The sequence below is a fragment of the Nelusetta ayraudi genome, unplaced genomic scaffold (assembly GCF_046127955.1).
Source record: "Nelusetta ayraudi isolate G7.1 ecotype Tasmania unplaced genomic scaffold, CSIRO-AGI_Nayr_v1 ptg000048l, whole genome shotgun sequence".
NCBI lineage: Eukaryota > Metazoa > Chordata > Actinopteri > Tetraodontiformes > Monacanthidae > Nelusetta > Nelusetta ayraudi.
Window position 1 is genome coordinate 2723147 of NW_027466098.1, and position 19498 is coordinate 2742644.

General features: G+C 45.3%; 1 long non-coding RNA gene and 1 pseudogene across 1 annotated transcript; both read left to right on the forward strand.

The window, feature by feature from the left end:
* The first annotated feature begins 773 nt into the window (after nt 1-773).
* On the forward strand, nt 774-11623 carry LOC142894954 (NLR family CARD domain-containing protein 3-like; annotated as a pseudogene).
* A 1510-nt stretch (nt 11624-13133) lies between these two features.
* On the forward strand, nt 13134-14132 carry LOC142895075 (uncharacterized). The gene is made up of 2 exons (XR_012928158.1): nt 13134-13302; nt 13691-14132. It is a non-coding gene; the product is annotated as an uncharacterized LOC142895075 (long non-coding RNA).
* The last annotated feature ends 5366 nt before the right edge of the window (nt 14133-19498 follow it).

A 19498-nucleotide genomic window follows, 5' to 3' on the forward strand; every position in this document is an offset into this window, starting at 1 on the left:
CAGGGTCCAGTGGGGTGTCTCTGAAGAGTGACAGGTCCATGGAACTACCTGCAACCTTCAGTAATGAAGCTGGAGCCTCTGGAAGACAGTAAGAACACTAATGTCCTTGTTTCTCAGTCTAATTCTAGTTTGATTTGATAGTGATAAATTCCTCAGAAGGTGAAAAGGTGTCAGATGTTGTGGTCAGTGGTCAAGAGAAGAGAATCTTTGACATGGTCACATTCATCATGTTGAAATGCAGCAAAGCCCTTCTGAGACTGAACTTTATGCAGTGGCAGGAATGTTTGATGCTCTGTCATAAAGTGCAGCTCAACTCCACTGAGATGAATTTCAATCCAAAGTTCAGTGCAATGTGACTCCACTGTCTCTGTCTGCTGAGAAACAAAGGGCCAGTTCCACAGAGCCACTGCTCAACCAGAGCCCACCAGGTGTCCAACCACATCAAACATCAATTGATCCAGGATAACCAAGATATCCCGGCTTAATCCCTCATCCTAGTTTCCTGCAACAGGGCCCAGTCAAGTGAAAATCATGACAACAATAACAAGAGTGATAGAAGTTGTAGTCCACACCAGATAGAAAATATACATTTGATAGATGAATATGTCATCTAATAATATATTAGATGATGTGACAAGACCAGCCTAGAAAACAGCTACAAATCCATGACGGGCGCAACGTGGTGGCTAAAAGACGGCGTCATTAACGGCTGCGCTCCATTCTTTGTGGGTCAAATTCTTTGATTGTGAAGCTGCATGAAGGGATTGAAGTCCTGGTGGTGAGAAGCAGCAGCTGAAGGAGCTTCTACAGCGGCAGCAGCAGAAGCAGCAGCAGCAGCAGCAGCAGCAGCAGCAGCAGCAGCAGCAGGCCAGGATGAGCTGGACGTCCTCGTTATACAGAAGGTTCATTGGCTCATTCTGGGACCGGTCTGCTCCATCAGGTGAGTTCTCGTGTCTTCAGTGTGGAGCAGCACTGCAACCTGTCAGTCACAGCCAGACTGATCACAGTAAGACTGTCCACCGGCACCTCCTTCACTTCTCCCTCTGAGATCACGTCAGGACCTCCAGTGAGAAGATTCACTGAGGGACGTTGAGAGCAAACAGTCACACAGCAGCTTCACCACAGCAGCTGAAAAGTTGTGGAGAGAAAATGATGCTCACACTGTCACACTGATGTTTTCTTCTCCAACCTTTTCTCTGCTCCAGAGGCTGATGATGGTCTGCAGGAGCTTCTACAGCAGCAGAAGATCAGTCTGGAGAGGAGATGTGAACGTGCGACTGAAGGTGAAGAAGCAGGAAGTCAAACCCTCCTCAACAGCATCTACACTGACCTCTACATCACTGAGGGACTGAGTGAGGAGGTCAACAGAGAGCATGAGGTCAGGCAGCTGGAGACCAACAAGACCAAGAAGACCACAGAGACCAAGAAGACCACAGAGACCATGGAGACCAAGAAGACCAAGAAGAGCCTCCACGACCGTCCAATCAGGTGCAGCCAGATCTTTGAAGCCTCACCTGAGCAGCAGGGACTCAGAGTCAGAGTGGTGCTGACCAACGGCGTCGCTGGGGTTGGAAAAACCTTCTCAGTGCAGAAGTTCACTCTGGACTGGGCCCAGGGCCTGGAGAACCAGGACCTTCATCTGGTGCTTCCTCTCTCATTCAGGGAGCTCAACTTGGTCAAAGAGCAGCACTACAGTCTTCTGGAGCTTCTCCATGTTTTCCATCCAACGTTAGAGAAGCTCACAGCAGAGCAGCTGCATGTCTGCAAACTTCTCTTCATCTTGGACGGCCTGGATGAAAGCAGATTGGCTCTGGACTTTGAGAAGAACCAGGTGGTGACTGACGTCACTCAGAAGAAGTCAGTCAGCGTCCTGCTAACAAACCTGATCAGAGGACATCTGCTTCCCTCGGCTCTGCTGTGGATAACCTCCAGACCTGCAGCAGCCAATCAGATCCCTCCGTCATGTGTGGACAGGCTGACAGAAGTACGAGGCTTCACCGATGACCAGAAGGAGGAGTATTTCAGGAGGAGGTTCAGAGATAGAGGAGATGTGTCCAGCAGGATCATTTCCCACATCAAGGCCTCCAGGAGCCTCCACATCATGTGTGAGATCCCGGTCTTCTGCTGGATCACTGCCACAGTTCTGGAGAGCATGTTGAGCTCAGAGCAGAGAGGAGAGCTACCCAAGACCCTGACTGACATGTACTCACACTTCCTGCTGGTCCAGACCAAGAGGAAGCAGCACAAGTATGGAGGAGGTCCACAGGAGCTTACGGAGGCTGACAGGGAGCTTCTTCTGAAGCTGGGCCAGCTGGCATTTGAACATCTGGAGAGTGGAAACATCATGTTCTACAGTGAAGACCTGGAGAAGTGTGGTCTCAGTGTGACTGACGCCTCTGTGTACTCAGGAGTTTGTACAGAGATCTTCAGAAGAGAGAGTGTGATCTTCCACAAAACTGTCTACTGCTTCGTTCATCTGAGCATCCAGGAGTTTCTGGCTGCAGTCTTCAGCTTCCACTGTCACACCAACTGGAAGAGGACAGAAGATGGTCACTCTGGAGAATCCCTGGATGAGTTCCTTCAGAAGATGATGAAGAAATCCTGCAGAGTCCAAACGGTCACCTGGACTTGTTTGTTCGCTTTCTCCATGGACTCAGTCTGGAATCCAACCATAGACTCTTAGGAGGCCTGCTGGGTCTCACTGACAATCATCCAGGAACCTTACAGAAGGTCATCAACAACCTGAAGAAGATGAACACTGGTGATGTTTTTCCTGACATAAGCATCAACATCTTCCACTGTCTGCTGGAGGTGAAGGATCAGTCAGTGCATCAGGAGGTCCAAGAGTTCCTGCAGTCAGAGAACAGATCAGAGAAGGGACTCTCAGCCATCCAGTGTTCAGCTCTGGCCTACATGCTGCAGATGTCAGAGGAGGTTATAGAGGAGTTGGACATCAACAAGTACAACACAACCATGGAGGGAAGATTGAGACTGATTCCAGCTGTGAGGAACTGCAGGAAGGCTGTGATACGTTTAAGGTACGTAACACACTGTGTGTGTGTGTGTGTGTGTGTGTGTGTGTGTGTGTGTGTGTGTGTGTGTGTGTGTGTTGAATTGTGAGTCAATGATGAAGAATAATGTCAAGCATATTTTGTTGAGTTGCACTTCTCTTTTTTTCCTTTTTGATTTTGTCTGACTAATTATTCCAGCTAATCTTATGGACTGTATAGGAGAGGCAAGAATCAGCTTGGGCTTCAGCCTGCTGCTTTTTCCTTCACACAGTTGTTATGTTTTTGTTGTTGTGAGTCTTTATAATGTGCACATTTGTTTTGGAAGCTTCTTTTTCATTGTTGTCAGTTGATTGCACAAGATTGATTGAATTTACACTGTCAACCAAAATCAACTCTTCAATCATTCATGATGAAGATGATGGTGATGGTGGTGATGATGATGTTGATGATGATGATGATGATGATGATGATGATGATGATGGAGGTGATGATGATGATGATGATGATGATGATGATGATGATGATGATGATGATGAGGATGATGAGGATGATGGAGGTGGTGATGATGATGGTGATGATGATGGTGGTGATGATGATGATGGTGATGAAGATGATGATGGTGATGATGATGAAGATGATGATGATGGTGGTGGTGGTGATGATGATGATGATGAAGATGATGGTGATGAAGATTATGATGATGGTGATGATGATGATGGTAATGATGATGATGATGATGATGATGGAAGCAGCAACTTCTCATTCTGCTCTCCTTCATTCAGTGTTCAACTCTCAGATCTTCACTGTGCAGTGGTGTCTTCAGCTCTGCAGTCCAGCCCCTCCCACCTCACACTGCTGGACCTGAGTTGGACAATCCTGAAGGATCCTGGAGTGAAGCTGCTCTGTGCTGGACTGCAGAATCCAAACTGCAGACTGGAAGTTCTCAGGTCAGTTCCTGCTTTCTACTGGTGGACAGTGTGTGTCAGCAGATGACAACTGGTGTGTAACGCTGCTCAGTGTGAAGACTTTGAAGCAGATATTAAAGACTCATCTAGAGGTTTCATCAACAACATCCACCAAAGTGGATGTTGTTGATATTTTCATGTCAACAATCTGCAGCCAGAAAAGACTTTGGATGGTGGAAGAAAGTGTGGAAAATGTCTCTAGTCACTTGAGAGCTCAATGGAAGTTGTTGATTGGTGATGCAGGTCACATGACTGAGCAGAAGATCCTGTGAAGAAATATTAGAGGCAGATTAATAGTGCAGCAGTATTTCTTCATCTTGTCCTTTGAATGTGCTTGACTTGTAACGAGTCTCTGATGACTGAAAACAGCCACAAGCACACAAAGGACTCACTGATTATTTTCCATCTTCACTGCTGATTGGCTGCACACTGACTGACACACTGCTGTTGTTATTGTGTTGACAACACACTGGCACAATGACTCCTTTGAGGGAATGACTCAGTGATCCCAACAGCCGCACATCTGGATCATCAACAGGGAGGAATGACTCTGAATATGACATTTACACCATGGAAGGAATCAAATATTCATTCTTTATTCAGGTTGGAGAGGTGCAGTTTGTCAGAGCTCAGCTGTGATTGGCTGCTCTCAGCTCTGAAGTCCAACCCCTCCCACCTCAGACTCCTGGACCTGACTGGGAACCAGCTCCAGGAATCAGGAGTGAAGGAGCTGAGTGGTTTTCTGCAGAGTCCAGACTGTAAACTGGAGACTCTGAGGTCAGTTCACCCTCTTCACTCTACAACTTCTATCACTCTTGTTATTGTTGTCATGATTTTCACTTGACTGGGCCCTATTGCAGGAAACTAGGATGAGGGATTAAGCCGGAATATCTTGGTTATCCTGGATCAATTGATGTTTGATGTGGTTGCACAACAGTGGGATAGGTGGAAGTGAGATATGTTCTGCTAGAAGTTACCGTGGAGATTTATTGTGTGGAGTGAGCTGCTCCAGACCAGGCTGAGTTCCAGGATCTATTTCATCCTTGTCTCAGTCAACAGTCACCACCAGTGGAAGGCAGTGCTTCTTCCACTCAACACTGCACATTGTTATCACATTCACCTCCAGCCACTGTCATTATTTCAAGCTTTGGAATCATTTCATTTCAATCATGATAAAGAAATGAGTTGAGATCATATTGCAATCATTGGATAATTTCTAACATGACTTCTCCTTTGCCATGCATCCTATATAAAAATACACATCCCATAGAAAGATGAAGACACATCAAAGAGTAACATGAGCTTGTTTTTGTGACAGTGGACGGTCCTGTCACTATGCCTCCAATTGATCATGCGCCCTGGCTGCTTGGCCAAGGGAAGATCCCTTTGGCTGAATGCTTGGTGCGCATGACTATGACCTGGGAGTCTGGGCTTCCAAGCTCGCGAGCTTTGAAAGTTCACGAGTCTGGAGACTCATGGAGATGGCAGCTCGATAGAACGGCTCCCGAAAGAACCGAAGAAATCACAGACCTACCCCCATCCAGTTGAGTAATATAATTTCCACATACCACGGTAAACGTACAGAGGGGGTAAGACGACAAACGAAGCCCCTGCTTCTATATAACAATCGGCAAGAGAAAGGAAGTAGTTACAGCTAACTCCGTGAAGCCACGGGCTAACGAAGAAGCGAGGACGAGATGGCTAGCTTAGAAGTGTTACTAGAAGAACTGAGAGGTTTCCGTCAGGAAAACAACGAACAACTGAAGTCTATCAAGGAGGAAATTAATAAAACGAATGCAAGAATCAGCGAAGTGGAGGAGCGGGTGGAGAAAAATGAAGAGAGGACTCTAAACACGGAGGAAGTGTTAACCGGGCTGCTAAAGTTACACGTGAAGCTGGAAGAAAAGCTAACGGACCTGGACAGTCGATCTCGTCGGGAAAATGTCAGGATCTACAGTGTTCCGGAGGGGTCCGAGAAGGACTCGGAGTCGATGACTACATTTGTGGAGACCTTACTGAAAGAGGGGCTCGGTCTGGTCGAGAACGCGGCAGACGTGCGGATAGAAAGAGCACATCGGGTGCTGGGACCGCAACCCCCGAAGAATGTATCACCACGTTCAATACTTGTGAGGTTTTCGAGCTTCAAAATGAAAGAGTCTGTACTGCGCAAGGCTTGGCAACAAAAGGGACTCTTTTGGCGTGAAAAGCGAATAAATCTCGACCACGACTACCCACCAGCCATTCTCAGAAAACGACGAGAGTATACGGAGGTTCGTAGGGCTCTGAAGGAGAACGGGGTCTCGTTCCAGACCCTTTTTCCGGCGAGATTGCGAGTGAGATATGAAGAAGGGCCCAGAACCTACGACAACATAGAGGAGGCTACGGAGGACATGGTCAAAAGAGGTTACAAAGTGAAAGTCATCAGTTCACCTGATTCCCTGAAGGAGCAGATCGAGCGGCTGACCTGGACTAGGACAGGAGGGAGAAGAGAGAAAGGCGCCTCCAACTCTTCAAGAGAAGTCAACTACAAAGAGAGGCTCCGGGCATTTAGGAGAACATCACCACCAGCTCCTTGAGAACTGAAGGATACCACGTTTTTCCTCTTGAGGTACACTTCTCAGATAGAAATTTCTACATAGGCTAAGTTAAAGATGATAGTTTCACAAAAAGGTTCGTCAGGGTCCATCCGGAACTGTGCTGCTGCCACCTGAAGGGCCCTCACCAATAGATTTGGGAGGACATTCCCTTCCGGGCTGTCACCAAGAAGCTCAACAGGGTCTAGGTTATGGACCTCTGTTTGGAAGCCGAGCTTGTTTTGTTTTGTTTTTTGTTTTTTTGTTTTTTCATTGTGCAGTGAGTATGTATGTTCTTGCTTTATCTGTTCATGTTCTTTTAGTTCTAGTGGGCTTGAGGGGGCTCTCCAATGTGATTGGTGAAATGGAAGACATCACTTAAATGGAAAGAAAACAACTGAAGGTGGTTTCATTCAATATAAATGGTATGCATAATCCGATAAAAAGATGGAAGATTTTATCTAAATTAAAGAAAGAAAAGGTCCAAATAGCTTTTCTGCAGGAAACCCACCTAGACGATTCCGAACATGCCAAGTTGAATAAGATGGGATATAAATATGTGTATTTTTCTTCCCATGCTTCGGGGAGGCGAAGAGGGGTGGCAACTTTAATATCAAGTACCCTGCACTATGAACATATTGCAGAACATAAAGACAAGGAAGGCAGATTTGTTTTGACTACAGGGAAAATTGATGGCGTCCTGATAACTCTTATTAATGTTTATGCTCCACCTGGTAGCGACTGGACCTTCTATAGACACATATTTGAAATGACAGTAACAAAAAGTCAAGGGGTATTGATATATGCCGGGGACTTTAATGTTAGATTAAACCCGAATTTGGATTTGTCTAATGGAAAATCTAATACACAAACTATCAGTAAAAGAATCAGAAACATGTTAGAAGAAACTGGATTGGTGGATGTATGGAGAGTTAAAAATCCATGTCGTCGGGATTACACGCATTACTCCCCTCCATACAAAGTATACTCACGCATAGATTATTTTTTCATGCTCAAAGATGATATTCATAGGATAGAAAAATGTGAAATCGGCCAGAGCCCTAACTCGGACCACAGTCCAATTTATATGTCTTTTTTTCTGACTAAGAAAAACAGATTCACTCTCTGGAGGTTTAACACAAACTTGCTGAAAAATAAAATTATTACAAATAATTTGAAAGATGAAATTAAAAGATACTTGGATGAAAACGACAATGAAGAAGTGGGGCCAATTATACTCTGGGACGCGTTAAAGTCGGTGATCAGGGGTAAAATAATAGCGATCTCCTCAAACGAAAAGAAAATGACATTACAAAAACAATACAAACTGGAGGAGGAGTTAAGGAAACTCCAACAGGAGCATTCTAAAACCTTCCGGGAGGTAACAAATATTAAAATCAAGGAAGTGAAAAGAGAATTGGATGAGTTAAACACACTAGAGATACAAAAGAAACTTCTCCTTACAAGACAAAAATATTATGAAGGGGGGGAGAAATCGCTCAAGCTCTTAGCATTTAAATTACGAAAACAACAGTCAGATAGAACTATTTATAAAATACGAAACACAAATACAAATGGTGTTGAGACAGGACTGGGAAATATTCATAAATGTTTTAAAAACTTTTATCAGACTTTATATTCCCAACCCAAATTAAACAACGATCATCAGATAGACATCTTTCTTTCCCACCTGACTCTCCCTACAGTCACGAGTGAACAAAATAAAAAATTAATATCGGAGATAACCGACGAAGAACTACGAGCAGTTATTGGAAAGTTAAAAGGAGGAAAATCCCCAGAAATGGATGGTTTTACCTCCGAGTGGTATAAAGAAATGCAAGATCAGTTAATCCCTACTTTATTGAGAGCGTTTAACTGCGTTTTGAAAGAGAAAATAATCCCTCCTTCATGGAGAGGCGCAATAATATCAGTAATTCCTAAGGAGGGGAAGGATAAATTGGATTGTGGTAACTACCGTCCAGTGAGTGTGTTAAATATTGATTATAAATTATTTACTGCCATATTTTCACAGAGGCTTGAAAAGATTTTACCCGACATAATACATAAGGACCAGACGGTTTTTATCAAACACAGAATGACTCAGGACAACATCAGAAAAACATTTCACATCTTGAATCACGTAGAACAAAACAAAATAGAAACTGCGATGCTGAGTTTGGACGCAGAAAAGGCATTTGACTCGGTCAGATGGTCATTTCTGTATAAAGTGTTGCATAAATTTGGATTCCACCAGTCCTTAATTGATGTATTGGCGGCATTGTACGAGAAACCATCAGCTAAGATAAAAATTAACGGAGATCTATCGGAATCATTTATTTTGGAAAGAGGTACGAGGCAGGGGTGTTGTATTTCACCTCTCCTCTTCGCCCTTTTTATAGAGCCTTTGAGCCAAAGGATAAGGCAGAGGCCTGACATAACAGGAGTTGCGATGGCCTCTGGTGAACAAAAGCTATCCCTGTTCGCTGATGATTTAATACTAACTATAACAAATCCAACTAAAACTATACCCATATTAATGGAGATGATTGCGGAATATGGTTCATTGTCGGGTTACAAGATTAATATCAACAAGACTCAAGTTTTAACACTGAATTATGTCCCTCCAAACAAAATTAAGAGTTTGTATAGATGGAATTGGGAGGCGGATTCCATAAAATATTTGGGGGTTATTCTAACAAAAGAATTTTCCAGGACTTTCGATGCCAACTATGGCCCCCTAACATCAAGACTAAAAATAGACATACAGAGATGGAATGTGATCCCTTTTTTCAATTTACACTCCAGAGTTGAGTCAGTCCACGCTTGTTATATCTATTTCAGTGCTTACTTATCTTGATTCCAGAGAAACAATTTACAGAATGGGACAGATTAATATCACAATATATCTGGCAAGGGAAAAAGGCCAGAATAAGGTACAGAACACTGCAGTTGAAGAAAGAGAAAGGGGGGTTGGGTCTTCCCAACCTACAGGAATATTATCTTGCAGCTCAACTGAAACCATTAATCTATCTATGCTGTCCACAATACAATGCAGGATGGAAAGACAGAGAGTTCCTCAGTGGAAGGTGTACCTCTCTTATCGATGTTGATGGACAAAGAACTACAAGATGATTTGATGATACCGCATGACTCGATGTTATACACAATGCTAAACTCTTGGAGAAGAATAGTGAAAATTTGCCATTTAGGTAACCAGATCAAAATGTTCAAGTGGTGCGCTTTTGACTCGGCTTTTAAACCAAACAAGAATGACGGGAGATTCAAGGGATGGATCTCAAAAGGATTAACCACCTATTATACATTTATCAAGAGGGGGGTGTTTCAGAGTTTTGAAGAACTTCAAAGGTCAAATGGGTTGGAGAAGGATGACTTCTTCAGATATCTGCAGGTTAGGTCTTACTATAATCATAATCTACAAGAAACTTGGGAAACAGCTGGACCAGGATTCTTAGAAGTGCTTTTGTCATTGTTGAAATCAGGTTCCTGGACTAAAGTTGTCTCCAAGTTATACAATGGTATTCAGCTGTTCAAACAAGTTGACACAGACTACATAAGGAATAAATGGCAAAAAGAAGGAAATTTAATTATTTCAGTTGAAAGCTAGGAAAAGATTCACAAATTTCAATGGACGACCTCAAGCTCCAATTCATGGACGGAATTCTGTTGGAAGAACATTGTTCGGTTTTTTGTAACCCCTGCCCAGAAAAAACATCACAGCAACAGTGCTACCTGCTGGAGACAATGTAAGACAGACAAGGCAAATCATTACCATATCTTCTGGGGTTGTCCGGTGATCAAACCATTCTGGGATCAACTGTGCATGCACTTAAATAACATTTTTGTTGAGAAAATTCCTTGTAAATGTGAAGTCCTGTACTTAGGAGACATCTCATGGGATAACTGGAATTTGTCAGATAAAAAACTCATGGCAATGCTTCTGGCAGCAAGCAAAAAAAACTATCACGAGAAAATGGTTGAGGACTGAAGCACCTACAATTGATGAATGGATTGATATTGTTCAGAATATTTACATTCTAGAGAAATTGTCATTCTGTCTTAAAGGTCAAAGAGACTCCTTTTTCAGGATATGGACAAAATGGACGGAATATATAAAAGCTGTAATTTCTGTAAACTGAATTTGACTGCTCTGTAAAATCATTGTCATGATACACACTGCTAGACTGGTTCATGAGATGATACACATTTTACTGTGTTTTTTTTTTTTTCTTTCTTTTTTATGTTAAAAGGAATGGAGTATTATTAGCAATTATATTTTCATATCCACACTTGATGTGGACTTTATATTGTACGCAAGAGAAATGTCTGTACACTTGCTTCTCCAAATAAACAATAAATTACAAAAAAAAAGAAAGTTCGAGAGTCTGAATCCCCGTCCCAGGCGCAAATCCTCATGGAGGCTTATGAGGAGGTCAAAGATGGCCAATCCGTTAATCCCAGCTCCATAACCGGGGTCTATGGAAGGAAGCCGCGTGCATGGCGCACTGATCCAGGATAGCTTTCACCTGGCTTGATGAATCCGTGTCTTCTCATCCTGGATGGCTTTTAGTGCGACCCATGAAGCCTGGACACACGTGTTGTGGATTGGTTGAACGCTGAAGGCTTAGTGACTCATCTTGGATGACGCAATCCTACTTTGGTGCAAGGGGGCCCAGACAGCAACATCATCAAGAGCCAGTAATGGACTCCACAGTGCAGCACTCGTTCGCTCACCCTCCCTCTCCCATTTTATTCTGTAGAGTCAGATTCTGAAGTCGACATTTCACTTTGATTTTCAGAGTGATGACACCCTGGAAAAACTCTCCATCATTATAAACTCTCCATCATTTATTCTACATTCAGGCTGGAGAGGTGCAGGTTGTCAGAGCTCAGCTGTGATTGGCTGCTCTCAGCTCTGAAGTCCAACCCCTCCCACCTCAGACACCTGGACCTGAGTGACAACCAGCTGCAGGATTCAGGAGTGAAGGAGCTGAGTGGTTTTCAGTTCACCCTCTTCACTTTACAACTTCTATCACTCTTGTTATTGTTGTCATGATTTTCACTTCACTGCTGTTGGAAATTCAATTTGCAGTCACTGGTTTGTGTTTGAAATGAGTGAAACTGGGTTTGAAGGTCCAGTATGTAAAATCCTGCCATCTAGTGCCATCAGATTGCAGTGCTTACTTGCTGACGCTCCCTCTCCCCTTCTTGCCAGTGAACTACGGTAGCCTTCCAGCATCATAAAGGATGTGGTTGACAGCAAAGGTGTCTAGTTCTCTGTATAATGATAAAGTTCCATCAACACAAATATTACAACCATCTATTAGCATCACAATCAGTCATAGTCACAGCAGACAGTCCAGTGCTAGCATGATTTTCAGCTAGCGCTAGCATTAGCCACCTGTATGAGCACTTAGATACTGTAGATAGATCCGATAGATCCAGCTGGACTCAGCAGAAGGTCAAGGGTCAATGCAGGTTCTATCATCTCAGTCAGTTCAGTATTGATGAGCAAGATGCAGAAAAGATTCCACTGCATTTCAGTCACTTAATAACCATTTGTTCTCAGCATTTGCTTTATTAGAGGATTCCAGCCTCCAACCATCAATATGAAACTGTCTCTCAAACTCATCTTCCCAACCAGCCGCCTACAAACATGGCGGTGCAAGATGGCCACGACCTTTGACCTTCTGTCTGTTTCTAGAAAGAAGCATTCTAATGGCAGGAAAAGCAGAGGACTTTTATTTTCTACTAATCAAAGACTTCAAACTATATTGACGGTTGTATATGAAGCTTTCAGCAATAAATCTGCACTGATTTTACACACTGAACCTTTGAGGCAAAATGAATCAATGAATTCCAACATTGTTAACAGCTGATCAGTGGTCACATGACTAAACAGGTTGATATAAAATATTTTGTTGTGGTGATTCATTATTTCAGTATTATTGTTGTGCTTCTGATTGGTTTAATGGACATTACAGTGTTATAGACATTAATATTTTTAATTTGAGATAGTGATGAAAACTCCACTCACTCCATCATTTATTCTCTATTCAGGTTGGAGTTGTGCAGTTTGTCAGAGCTCAGCTGTGATTGGCTGCTCTCAGCTCTGAAGTCCAACCCCTCCCACCTCAGACTCCTGGACCTGAGTTGGAACCAGCTGCAGGATTCAGGAGTGAAGGTGTTGAGTGGTTTTCTGCAGAGTCCAGACTGTAAACTGTAAACTCTGAGGTCAGTACTGGTTTGGAACCAGTGGATGATGGTTTCAGCACCAAACACAGTTCATCACACATGTTGAATAAACATTGAACTGAAGGTTGATTCATATCAAAATGACATCCAGAAATATGAAAACTTCATTCTGTTCATCAGTGGTCATGTGACCAAACATCATTTCAACACACATTAGTTTTGGACTGAGGATTTAATTTCAAGGTGACATTTTCTGTCGTGTCAGATTCTGAAGTCGACATTTCACTTTGATTTTCAGAGTGATGACACCCTGGAAAAACTCTCCATCATTATAAACTCTCCATCATTTATTCTCTATTCAGGTTGATTGACTGCAGTTTGTCAGAGGTCAGTTGTGATTGGCTGCTCTCCGCTCTGAAGTCCAACCCCTCCCACCTCAGAGAGCTGGACCTGAGGTTGAACAACCTGAAGGCTTCATCAGTGAAGCCACTGATGGATCTTGTCCACAGCAGAGACTATCAACTGCAGACTGTGAGGTCAGTACTGGTTTGGAACCATTGGATGATGGTTCCAGCACCAAAGCCAGTTGATCCCACAGCAGAGGTCCAGTGTTCCCAGTCACAGTGTGAGAGGAGGATGGTGACGTCCAGCTGCTCCTCATTCATCCAACATCTGCTGCCAAACTGCTTCTTCTCTCAGTTCACCCCTCAATTATTGATCAGTTCATCTTCATCAGGCCTCAGTATCAGTCCAACACTCCATGGTCACATGACCTTCATATGTTCCACACTTGACATGTGACTGAGAGTCTGCTTCTTCTCACCAGTCACTCCATCATCTCCATCAACAGTCAACGTCTGTGTGATGATGCGTTCAAGGACTGTGAGTCCTGACTCCTGCTGTCTCTTCTTCTCTCTGCAGGTGGGAGAGGTATTGAGGGAGGATGAGGAGGAGAGTGAAGAGGAGAGCTCCATCTAGTGGTGGCTGACAGAACTGCGTGTCACGACCTTTGACCCCAGTGGAGCCTGGTGGCTGGCGGACTGCTTCTCCCTACACGCTGCTGTGGTTACTGGGAGAGACGTCCCAGAAGCCACTGGTGGACCTTGCAGTGCCACATATGGACTCTTGGATTGTTCTTGGCCTTCCAGTGAAGCACTGCGTGAGCACTGGAGGTCAACCATGACTGATAGAGGTCAAAGGTCAGAGGTTTGACCAATTACAAAGACCATAATTAATTAGATTATTTTCTTTAATGGAGTCCCAGCACTAATAAATATATATTTGTATGTGTACCCATATAAGTCCATCAATGTTTAATGCACCTTTTTTCTTGAGCAGTATCTTTAAATCTCCACCTGCTTGTGTTTGCATGTTCAGGTAGATTAATGTGTATGTAGATCTATGTTAGTAGCTTCAATGTGCTGTGAAATGTGGCATCTTCACCAACACTTGTATCATTTGACTCAGGTGTCTGAGTGTTTGCAGAGTCATTGCAATAAAGCGCTCAACACCCTGGTGGTTCTGGATTGTTCTCGGGGGTTCTAAGAGCTAAACACCCTGGTGGTTCTGGATTGTTCTAGGGGGTTCTAAGAGCTAAACACCCTGGTGGTTCTGGGTGGTTCTGGATGGTTCTAGGAGCTTCTAGGGTGTTCTAAGAGCTAAACACCCTGGTGGTTCTGGATGGTTCTAGGAGGTTCTAGGAGGTTCTAAGAGCTAAACACCCTGGTGGTTCTGGATGGTTCTAGGAGCTTCTAGGGTGTTCTAAGAGCTAAACACCCTGGTGGTTCTGGATGGTTCTAGGAGGTTCTAGGGGGTTCTAAGAGCTAAACACCCTGGTGGTTCTGGATTGTTCTAGGGGGTTATAAGAGCTAAACACCCTGGAGGTTCTGGGTGGTTTTGGATGGTTCTAGGAGCTTCTAGGGTGTTCTAAGAGCTAAACACCCTGGTGGTTCTGGATGGTTCTAGGAGGTTCTAGGGGGTTCTAAGAGCTAAACACCCTGGTGGTTCTGGGTGGTTCTAGTACAGACATGGGCAAACCCCGTCCTAATAGAGTTGCCGTATGTGACGTCATTGGCAGTCGCCTCTGTCCGGTGGGCGACTGCCAATGACATCACATACGGCAACTCTATTAGGCCAAACTACATCGGTTGATTAAGGTTATCTTTTTTTTTTCTGTCAATCCCTGGCGTATTTACGGTACTTTGTTTGTATTAATGTTGTATACACAAAATTCTCTCTCTCTCTCTCTCTCTCTCTCTCTCTCTCCATGTATTGTTGGATCAGATTTCCTTGTGCCGTGCTGCTGATCCGCGTGTTGGTTGAATGAAGAGTCACAGGAGAAGAATGCCAATTTAAATATGTCTTTAGTAAAGAAATCAATTGAGGGTACAACTATACAGAGCTCTGGGCCCAGTTCAGAACCCTAGCAACACCAAAGTATTGTCAGGGCATGAAGTCTGACTGCTCTCTGTCCCTTGACCCAGTCCTTTTATACAGAAAGAAAACATGCAAACACTCCCAGGTGTTGTCCTCTTCTGACTGGCTGCCCGGTCTCCAGACCCAAGCCTCATTGGATGTTGGGGCAGCCTTTGATCCAAGTCTCTGATTACTGAGTGCAACAGGAAACAAGTCCTTATTTGGCAGGGAGCCAAATGATCCATCATTGGTTCCAGCGTGACCTGTTGAAATAATACAGTGCACAACATGCCTGAGGTCACAGGCTCCTCCCCCCCGTGCCTGGATCATGAGTTCTTCCCCCTGTAAATGACCGGGTTATAAAGTCTTATGGTGGTCGCAAAGTCAGTTTGCTCTCTGTCCATCCTCTGGTCCCCCATGGTCACCCTCTGCTCCCCCAGGGTGATCCGGTCCCCCAGGGTCACCCACTGGTCCCCCAGGGTCACCCTCTGGTCTCCAGGGTCACCCTCTGCTCCCCCAGGGTCCCCAGTTAGTGAGGGATGTTCTTCCCTTTGTTCCTTCTTGAGCTCTTTGTGTGACTCCTGCAACAATGCCTTTTCTCTATGAGTAGGTCAGCCAAACAGCTTTATATTAATAATCATGTTATTATAAACAAACATCTAAACTAATTATATTATTCAACACTAACATCTAAACTAAATATATGATTCCAACAGTATAGATATACATACAAGGTAAATCAAAATACAGTGACGAATGTATGTATTCAACACACACTATCTATCACCGGCGAAATAGCGTTTTGACCGCCATCTATCCATATATCACGTTCGACCGCGATGTAGAGGTCTGTCCCAATGGAGTTGCCCCCCCCCCCGTCAACATAACTTTGGTGGCCCGCCGACTCGATGCAGGTCTGTCATGTCACCCCTGTTCTAGTAGCTCAACACCCTGGTGGGGCTTCACAGACACTGACTTGGTTCCATTGATATTACAGCAACACGTTTTCTCCATGATATCCCAGGATACATTGTCTCCTCCTATGAGGTGGCTCACCAAAACACTGCATCCATCTGCTGCTGCTCCGCTACCCCCCACCCCCTCTGTCTAGTAAAGCCTTCTCGTGTGTCACAGTTCCACTCATAGCAAGGCTCCATCAGGGTTAGGTAAAAACAAACCCAGTGTTTGAACAAACTGAGTGGAGCTCAGCAGTGACAAGGTCACTACTGTCCTTTGTCAAGGCCAACGTTGAGCCTCCTACTCCCCCTACAGCCACAAGGATCCAGGACTTCCTCTGGAAACACACCAGGACAAACAGCCCACATCAGAAAAACACATTTCAGTCCATAAAATGTGTGTATTTATTGATCTATTTGTAGTAGTTGATAATAGTTGATACAACTCACTGCTGACAAGGTTTACACAACACAACAAACCGTTGAGTTCAAAACCCAAAGAATAATTGTGTACTTTTCACACACATCCCCACGCCATGTTCACTGGTCAGTGAACGGGTCACGTGACCCCGTACGTCACCAGCAATCCATGGCTGTGTCTCAGTTCAGGCGCTGCATCCTTGGAAGGCTGCAATTTGAAAGGAAGTTGCGTCACCGCACTGCGCTGAAGGCTCCTCCCAATTCCCAATAGTCAGAACGACGCTCCAAATGCTCCCTACTGTTAGCACCAAGGCTACACCACTACTATCCTTCACCTCCTTCTGTATCCCAGGATGCTTTGCGTGCTGCTGCTGCAAAGCATCCTGGGATCCTGGGAAGTCAGCTGAAATTAGCGCCATCTACTGGCAAAGACACCGCGTATAAATTTAAGTATTGAAATTTCACATCAAATCTTCAGTTTTTAACGCAGGGTTTTTACTGATTTGAACATCCAACCAACCAATGGTGAGCTTGATGCTATGAAAACCACACTTCCGAGGTTGGCCAGCAGGAGGGAACGGCGGTGACGCAACCAGGAAGTACGCCCAAGGCTAGACCGTCCCGTGAGGTTACCGGGGAAGCGGGGTTTGGGTCGGTCCTTCTGGGCCGGGTCCTTGGGAGGACGCTTCCTTCAGACGGAGGACGCTTCCTTCAGACGGAGCTTCCTTCGGACGGAGGACGCTTCCTTCAGACAATGGAGGCTTCCTTCCAAGGATGCAGACCCTGGATTGAGACTTAGTCCATGAACTGCTAGTATGTTTTTCTAGATATACAGCGCTTACTGTCTCGGTGGGAACAACTGGCTGTGTGTGTGTGTGTGTGTGTGTGTGTGTGTGTGTGTGAGACGGGCACTAGTAGACAGAGTGTGCGGTCCTCTGGGACGTGGTCCTGCTGCTCTGGCTGCTGAGGCTCATGTGCTTGTGGAGGCACGGCAGCTTCCTGGCCAGCAGCTTTCTCAAGTGGCTCTGGAACTTCTTGCCCACAAACGTGTAAAACACGGGACTGACGCAACAGTACACGTAGGCCACGTTCTGCGTCACGTACAGCGCATAGTCTGTGGCCTCCGAGGCGGCACACGATGAGCCGCCCCCCCCCCGGCTGGGGCCGGAGAGCTCGAGGGCGCGCAGGAAGACTATCACGTTGTAGGACGTCCAGCAGAGGAAAAAGGTCAAAACGGTGACAAAGATGAGCTTGACGGTGCGGCACTTGTTCTTCAGCCGAGTGGACAGGACGCGGACGGTGATGCCGGTGTAGCAGTACATCACCATGAAGAGCGGGAGCAGGAAGAAGAGCAGGACGTACCGTACCACGGTGCTCTCGGGGTACCCGGCCTCCTCGCACATCAGCCCGTCGAACGGACTCTCCCACACCGTCTGCAGGACAAACTCCTTGGCGCTGGCCGCCACGCTGACCAGCCAGACCGCCAGCGTTCCCGCCACGGCGTTCGCCCTCCTCCTGCTCTTGGCGGCCGGGACCGCGTGCACCACAGTCAGGTAGCCAACAGAGTAGGCGCCGCTGACCAGCTTGCACAGCGCCTCGCCGAAGATCCACTCCAAGAGGTGGTAGGTGGCCCAGAAGGGGAGGCTGGAGGTGAAGAGGACATTGGACAGGACCAGGTTCAGGAGGAAGACGTTGGTGGCGGTGTTGAGCTTCTCATACTTGTAGATGACAAAGAGCACCAAGCCGTTGCCGAGGTAGCTGAGCAGGAAGTTGACGTAGTAGAAGACTGGGATGATCCTGGCGCCAAAGTGGTTGACGCCGGTCCTGGGACACAGCTGGACCGGGTCGCTGACCACGTAACCCGGCTCAGAGGTGTTGGCGGTGTCGTTGAGAAGCTGCTGGAAGAGCAAGTACTCGTCGTCGTACTCCTCGTAGTCCATGACCCGTACCGGACCTGTGGAAGACACATTACAGACGGTAAGTCTCAGTGGATACATATATATATATATGTATGTATATATATATATATATATATATTATTTTGAAATTAGTTTATTTTGAAAATTCACCGGATTTTCTTTTCTCGTTGTTGTTTTTTTTAGCGACTTCCTGTACTATTGACGAGGATCGCTCACGGCTCGCGCACAAAATAGAGCAGACGCCGAAGCGACAACTGCATGGCGCGAGCCGCGCGCCTGTTTGCGTCTAGTGTGAACCACCACATTGAATAACGTGGGCGCCGAATGGAAGCGCTCGGCGCTTCGCTTCCACGTCCAGTGAACTGACGTTAAATGCATGGCGCGATCCGCGAGGGGAGCCGCGCGCCTGTTCGCGTCGGGTGTGAACTACTACATTGATGAACATGGGCGCCGAATGGAAGCGCTCGTTTTTTTTGTTGTGTTTACAAGCCGGTACACCGGCTGCAAGCGTGTGACTGTGTGCTGTGAGTCAATTAATTTCCGGTTTCCACAACCTACGGAGCGGCCAAAGGCTCAAAAAGCATTGTGTGCGTTAATTGCGCGTTAGTTAACGCGTTAACTTTGACACCCTTAATATATATATATACACATATATATATATACATATATATATAACCCGAAAGCTTTAACAGATATAATTATATAATTATAGGTCCATAAATACAATAGATGTCAAGTTGTCAAGGCTGTGTATAAATAAGTACAATATGGGTACAACTACAATGCATACATACTGTATATATAAACAGTATCTCCATTATACACAGTCAGCCGTTAATAAGAATATATGAAGATATAATGTCAGCTGGAACTCACCAGTGCAGCTGCAGCCTGAGGGGGAGAAAGGCTGATCAGACAGAAGAACACTGTGCAGCAGCAGGAAGTGCAAAGCTGATTTCTAGCTTGTGCTCCAGATGTGGCCAGGCAGTGGACAGTTTGTGCAACAGACTGGTGTGATGTGGCAGG